Here is a 7,985-nt window from a genome sequence, read left to right as displayed (position 1 = left end):
AAATACCTTAATGCCACATTGTTTTTCATGAGCACACCTATAATGTTTTGTTGCTTATGTGTTTGAGACAGGCAATAAATAAATGAATTGACAAGTAGTTGGTCTGGTAATAGTAACCAGGGCAGCTGCTGAGTAAAACTAGGTGATTCCAGTCCATCAGTCAGTCTGGCTTCAGCTGTGACAGTTAACCAGCTGAGGCTTTGCAGCAAATACATTCAACCCAGCACTGTTTGAGATGCAAAATACGGCACATGAGACAAAATGGAGCAGTTTTTATTGTAGTAATGATATGTGATTTTATTAATATTAGTGAATGTCCAGAACTAAAGTCCATTTCAAGATGTCCCACTTTATTTATGCTACCTTTTATTTATTTTTACCATGTGTCGATTTAAATATCTGTGAAGCTTTTCTGCCATGTGCTCTCTACAGCAGGACTGATGTACTAGTTTTGGGCTAGTGGCTCTCAAGCTTGTTGGCTAACCCTGTTACAGGTGTCATAATTCATGATTCATTCATTAATCCATGATGTCACATGAATTCCCAACCAATATGGCGCTTCACCATATAATTGGCTGTGGCTGTGATTTGATTATAATCACCTGTTATTTTCCTACCAAGATGGCCATGTGGCGATGTAACAGAATATGAATATATATACCAAATAATACCAAATGCTAATATTTTCAGGCTGTTTTAATGTTTTGGTTGGAGGAGGCATGGCGGCAACTAATATTCATAATTTAACAAGAAAGGGGGAGTTATCACATTACAAACATCACACATTGGTATTTAAGAAATGTATACTTTCTTTAACATTCCTTGTATCATCTTGCATAAGGAATTGTGAAATACCTCTCAACCCTCAAACTGAACACCACTGTTCAGAGGGATTGAATTCATTTTTGTGTTCATGAATGGAAGAAACTACTTAAACTTGGTGAAAGAGTACAACACAACACGTTTCTTATACTTTTTATTTATTTATTTATTTATTTATTTACCAGGGACAGTGCACATTTATCAACATTTCAGTTTCCACATCAATATAAATGTACCAGAGTTAGCTAATGAGCTAAACTACTCATAAACTGAAAGTATTCTCATTATTCTTAGGCCATAGTGACAATTTTACAACTCAACTCCATTCAACGTTCTAGTCATGTTACTGCTGTGATTGACAGCCAAAGAAGCCGCCATAGCTCCTCCCCTTTTCCCATAACAACCAAGGACGCTTATCCCGATTCGCTGCAAACTCCGTGCTGCTACGTCCTGAGCAGGGAGGTTATGTTGTTATCCTGAGTCGTTAGCGTTGGCTAGCTGAAGCTATTTTAAACCACACTTCCTCCGTGACTAGTACGGGATTAACATGCACTGCTTAGAAAAGAATTAGCTAATATTATGGCACTAGTGACGATAATTTTTAGTGAAGAAGCTTGTAATATGAACTATGAACACAAATGAAAAGGAACAGCTTTGTGTGTTTAGCGTGCTAACTCAGCAGGTAAATGAGTTAAGCCTTAACTAGGGCAACATTAAGCAAAGTTGTTAATGCTAAGATTTTCTGTCTCTTCTGCTGAGATACATAACGTTAAACACTTGCAGTGCTAGTTAGCTGCAAAGCTAGCAGCTTCTCATTCAATAACAGAGCCAAGTGGTAACCGTCTGATCTGAGTTGGGTCGCCAGGATGCACCAGCGATGGGCCTGCTTTGGACACTATTGTGATTTCAGGTAAGAATGTAACGTTAATATCGCACGCTAGTTAGTAAAAGCGTTTGTTATTTAATAATATCGTTAGCTAGTTTCGCCCCTTGTTCGCTTAGGGCAGTCAGAACGTCGTCTTGGTTTGCTGGCAGCAGATGAGACGCCATAAATCAGAGAAGGAAATGTCACTAACAGTTAGCCACTGGAGGTTTGTCCACTCCACCGTTCACTTTCCCAACTAATCTCCAGTTTTAGGTTCCGTTTTACCCTGAAATCGATGTTACTGCTAAGACAGTGAGAGTGGATGGTAAATTGAGTCAATAATCACAGTGGCGAGTGGATGAGAGCAGTTTTCTGTTTGTACCAAACCAAAATAAAACAGTGGACACTTTTTCTTGTATTTATTTTAGTATCTGGTTGTACAGCGCAAGGAAATTGGGACAAATTTTCTGCCTCAAGCTTGTAAATTTGCCTGGGATGACATAATGATTTGAGCTTAATCTGCTCAAACAGCAACAATAATAATGCTAATGATAATAATAATAATGATAATAATAATAGTGATAATAGTAATAATGATAATACACTGTATTTATCAACATATCACCAATTTTTATAATTGCTTTACATAAAAAACTAAAGGTAAACATAATAAAAACATAAAAAACATTAAACATAAGTGCTGACAAGTATAATTGGTAACTATTGTATGTCTAACAGCAAAGCTGGTTCTGTCAATACCAGTAGATCTATCATCCACCTGACTTCGACTTAATATTTACTAGTCAGATTGTTACATTTGGACACGCATTTCTTTTTTTTTGTTAATAACCACTGAAACCACTAGTTCCCAGTGGTTTCTGATAAGTTGCCAGGCAACAAAATACCACTTTAATTCAAAAGGGATATCTACCATTTGAAAATGTGACACAGTCATACGAAGTGTGAAAGTAAAACTTTGAATATTCCTGAAGCTATTACTATTACTCTAAGGGTGGATTGCACCAACAAGGATTAATTTTTAAATTGGATGAAATCATAATTTAGCAGTTAACAATGTTGGTTATTTCAGATTTGTCATCTCAGTCTATTTGCACATTGATTGAACAGTAGCCTCTCCAGTTGTCAAAGAGTTTCCCATTCTCTCTCATTCTGTTTTCCCTGTTGGTGCAAAGCGGATGTACTGGCTCTTCAGGCTTGCTATTGCCCTAGACACTCTGCTGACGGAACACAGCTGAGTTGTGCAACCAGAACCGGTCCCCATCCACCATCTGGAAGCTTCCAGTGGCATAAAACTTCAGGGCCACCAGGAGTTGAAGCATTGAAGGAACGGCGGCATTTCTGTCACTTTAGTTCTTGATAGCTGATCCAACCTTCCTGTTCAGCTCCATAATGGACTCCTTGCCCAACCAGTATTTCTTAAAAAAATGTAATCATCATAAAAATCAATTACTGCAGCCACCTCAAAAAATGCTGCTATTTTGACAGTTAAACTAGCTTAATAGTTTAAAGTTAAGCCCTGATCAAAGTTTAAATTAGAGTTTAATGTTTTGGAGCAACAGGACTAAATTAAATCTAGGTTTCAAGTAAAAAACTAAACTGAGATTTAGCCTAAAGGAAGGTTTAAATTTAAATCTGCTTAGTTTTAAACTAGGTTTAAAGCTTGGTACAGACAGAATTACTGCTAAACTATGATTTAATCCAGTTTAAAAGTGAATCCTTGTTGGTGCAATCCACCCTCCGTGTTGCACTCTAGTCTTACCCTCCATTCAGAAAAACCTACTTTCAGCCTACATTTTTTAACTGTACAGCCCAGTGGCGCAGTGTTCAGGCACTTTGGTTCCATGCCCAGATGTGTGTATCACCACCACAGACTGCGCACAGCCTTGCTTATGCACGGAATAGGTTGAAAACAACTCCGCTTATGCAATTGACATTTCATCACATTGTGAAATCCCACAGGAGCGGTGGTAAAAATCTTGTTGAATGAATGTAGGGAAAACACTGTCTGTCGGTCTTTCTGTCCGTCGGTCCATCCCAAAAATGAACTGGTGCTACTAGATGCGCCCATTTTCATCCTCTGCCATATTTACATATAGTCAGCAGCAGAACTGGGTCAATGCTCCTACATTACACATTTGCTGTTTGTATGAAGAACATCCTAGAACATCTCCTTAAAAAGTGTGGAACCCTGATTTGAGCAGATGTTGTCTGTCTGCAGCTGAGGTGCATTTTCTGGCATGGACCAGAGTTACCACAGCAATGCAGAGACACAGGAAGATCCTGCTGCCATGGTAACTGAAGGATACTCAAGGCCTGGTCCAGCTGAAGGTAAATTAAACACACTCACACACAAACACACACACTATACAAGTAACCAAAATGAAGGAAACATTTGAGTAATTGAGGGAGACAAACTATATTGAAAGCAGGTGCTTCAACAAGTCTTGTCCCTAAGATAATTAAGCAGTTAACACCATACTTAGTGTTATGTATAAGGGTGCGATTCACACCAACAGCTGGTTTTCTTTAGTTCGGACCACAGTGGAAAAAAGGTGTGTGGAGATGTTACTATTTGTATTTGAATCTATATTTGCTGAACCAACCAAATTATTTGTATTCTGTTTTTGGATAAAACTTGGCAGGGCTTAAGAAGGAATCAATTATAAATAGGAAAAAAAAATCTCCACCCTGAATTTAATGTATGCTAGTATGGATTACATGAGACATCTCTGATGACCCGTTGCAGTCTGGTCTTATCTTGGGCATTGGCCAACCCATACCACACAGTTATTGAGGAGGAGAGGGTAGGCTCAGTGATGGCGGTGTAAAACTGGACCATCATTGTCATTGGCAGGTTGAATTCCCTCAGTTGCCTGAGGAAAAACATCCTCTGCTGTGCCTTTTTTGTGACGGTGTTGATGTGTTCCTCCCATTTCAGTTCTTGAGAGATTGTGGTTCCCAGGAACTTAAAGGAGTCCGTTATGGCAGTGGTTCTCAACGTGGTTCTCTACAAATCTCATCAAATGGGGGTCCATGGCCCAAATGTGTACTAAATTAGGGGTCCTTGATATGAAAAAGGTTGAGAATCACTGCGTTATGGAGACTGGTGAGCTCTGGATGATATTTGGGGAGGGGGAGGGGGGCTTTTCCTAAAGTCCACTATCATCTCTACAGTCTTTGGGGCATTTAGCTCCAGGTTGTTTTGACTGCACCATGATGTCAACTGTTCAATCTCCTGTCTGTATGCTGACTCACCGGGACGATTGTGTTGAAATCCACAAACAGGACCCTGGCATATGTCCCTGGAGAGTCAAGATGGTGCAGCAGGAAGTGCAGGCCCATGTTGAGGGCCTCATCTACAGATCTGTTTGCTCTGTAGGCAAACTGCAGGGGGTCCAGACCAGGAGTTTGGCTTTTAAGTGACTACTGACTACAGAGGTCAAGGCGACAGGCCTGTAGTCATTAAGGCCTGTTGGGTTTTTTCAGGACAGGGATGATGGTGGACATCTTGAAATATGCAGGGACAGTGCAGAGGTCCAGCGACTGGTTGAAAACCTCTATGAGTATTGGTACTTTGACTTGGACTTTGCTAGCTGATTCGCACAGTGGTTCAGGCAAGTGGGGGGACCCCGTCTGGGCCAGGGGCTTTCCTCACTTTCTGTTGTTCAAGGAGCTTCCTGACATCTTGTTCCTTGATTATCAGTGCGGGAGCAGTGGGAGGGTGGTGACTGGGGGATGCTTGGGTTGGTTGTTTGGTGAGTGAGGGGTCAGAGCAGGGTGGGGAGTGTGCAGGCTGGAGACAATTTGGCTGGACTGCTGGTAGGTGTGGATTCTGGGTGGTGGTGAGGCGATTCGGGTTAAGCTGTGGCCTTTCAAACCTAGAGTGAAACCTATTCAGGTCCTCTGCTAGATGGGGGTTCATCTTCAGGCAAAATCAAAAGATTCATCCCAGTTCTCCTTGAAAAATCCAATAAATTACAGTTCTATAGAGGGTTGTACCAATGGTGCAACTCTCGAAAGACATCTTTAAAAGACAGCCCAAGAAAACTGCACAGCATGTAGTGTGATTCATAACATTCACTATTAAACCCATTAGAATCCATTCAACCTGTACAGTGCACAATTACAGAAACCACTATACCACCAGTAGACACCAATAACACTGCTGTGCTTTTTACTTATGAAGATAGTAGAGACCATGACATTGAAACCATCGAACTGATTTAGCCGTCAACTATTGAATTAATCGCCAAGTATTTTGATAATCGATTAATCAGTTTGAGTAATTTTTAAAGAAAAATAAGTAAAGATTCTCTGATTCCAGCTTCTTAAATGTGAATATTTTCTGGTTTCTTTACTCCTCTATGACAGTAAACTGAATATCTTTGGGTTGTGGACAAAACAAAACATTTGAGGACGTCGTCTTGGACTTTGAAAATAATCGTTAGTTGCAGCCCTATCATAATGGTGATTGTATGTTGGGAACGGCATAACTTGTGGTAGGCCCTACTTGATATGAGGGGTAGGATGCACTTGGATGAAGCCACTGGTGGCTTACGGCGCCCTAGGCAAGATGATTTCCTGGAACAGGAAAGGCCTTACAGAGCATTTGATGTATTGATAGCTGTCGGGATGTAAAGAGAATTTCAACAAATATAACCAAATTGGTTCTAAAATAGATTGCCTACCTTAGGTTTATCTTACTTATTTTGACAGAATAAAAACTAAACTAAACTAAAAAAAACTAAACACTAAGGTAATTGCAAATTGTATTTCCAGTAGCATGGTTTTGACAATTAAATGGTCTTTATGGGGTATAATACCCTATAACACTATTGTAAATAATAACAGAACACTGAAACATAAAGAAAAATATTACACACAAAATGTACAAGTCAAAAATACACCAAATTAAATGAACATGAACTGAGTGTCAGATTTTGAATACTGTCATATAAGGAAATGTAATGTTCATGTAATGTTATCTAGTGTACATCTAGCGACCCAATGACTGCCCATACCCCCCGTTCCTGTTAATCAAGGTTCCTCAAGGCTAAACCAACAAAAATGTAATTTTCCATGTTCATTTATGTTATTTAGCAATTTTGTAGGATTGCAGGAGGGGGGGGGGAATTATAAACTTGGCAGCTGTATATCATATCTGTATATACAATAAAGATGGCAGACTTATCTTTTTAGGCTTCTCAAGGCAATCACATTATTTTTAAATTCCCAATTCCCTGGGTCGCTTTTGTTTGGCGTCTGACATAGGGCGTCAGATGTTGGTCGGTGTGTAAATGCCAGTGAATACAAAGCCATTCTGCGTGATCATGTTCATCCAGTGGTGATGGTCTCACATTGGTGTTTTTTTTATATTTTCAGTTAGCTGTAGGTGCTGTCTCATATTGAGTGACTGACTGTTTACTACTGTTTATTACCCACTTACTCTGTTTGTCTTTCTCTTTCAGACTGGGAGAATTCTGAGTCTCTGCCTTCAGATGAGGAGCAGGTTAGTTGTTTCTTCAGTCCAAATGACAAATGTAGTTTATAAACCATATGACCAGGCTCATTAAAACTTGCTAGTACTCTCGCCATGTAGGGCCCCAATTTTATTTTTGGCTGAAATGGTCTCACTTGGTAGGGTAAGCTGTTGTGCACTGAGGACTGTTACCAGTGTTTCTATAGTCATTCAGTAGCTGTGCCATTGCGGAAAAGATTTTTTTTTATTAATCAAATGTATTTCTGTCAAGATGCACCTTCATAATCAACGTGTAATTGTGGACAGAGCAACCCCCTGCTGGTACCATGATCTAATAACAAATGCCCCAAAATGATCTTTAACAAAAAAAAGCCCTTGCTCTTTGATTCTGAGAAGCCAAAATCTGAATTTTACCATTGTGATCGCTGAACATTTTATAGCTATCACTTCAGCTGCACTGGAAATATCTTAAGTCACGTTATCTACATTTGGTTATTTGCAACAATGAGAAAATTACACCACCAAACAACAAAATGGGCCCAGGAATGCAAGGTACATCACCAATAGCTGTTTTTAACAGTGTTAAAGTGTTTAGTGTGGATTGTCCCCTTAAACTAAGGTGAGTGCCTACAAACCTGTCTTAAATATCAGATATCAGAAAGTAATAATCTTTTTATACGTTTTCTAATATGTACTACCTCACTGTAAAATTCTGATATTTGTGCCATTTCTGCCCTCCAGTATTCTGTGTTTTATGGCATGTTTAATTATTTTCCTCCCTTGAGTCTTTTATTAACT

This window comes from Centroberyx affinis, unplaced genomic scaffold, assembly GCF_046629955.1.
Source record: "Centroberyx affinis isolate AG114_WGS23_722 - 3 ecotype Tasmania unplaced genomic scaffold, CSIRO-AGI_Caff_v1 ptg001908l_1, whole genome shotgun sequence".
NCBI lineage: Eukaryota > Metazoa > Chordata > Actinopteri > Beryciformes > Berycidae > Centroberyx > Centroberyx affinis.
Note: the sequence above shows the minus strand (reverse complement) of the source record.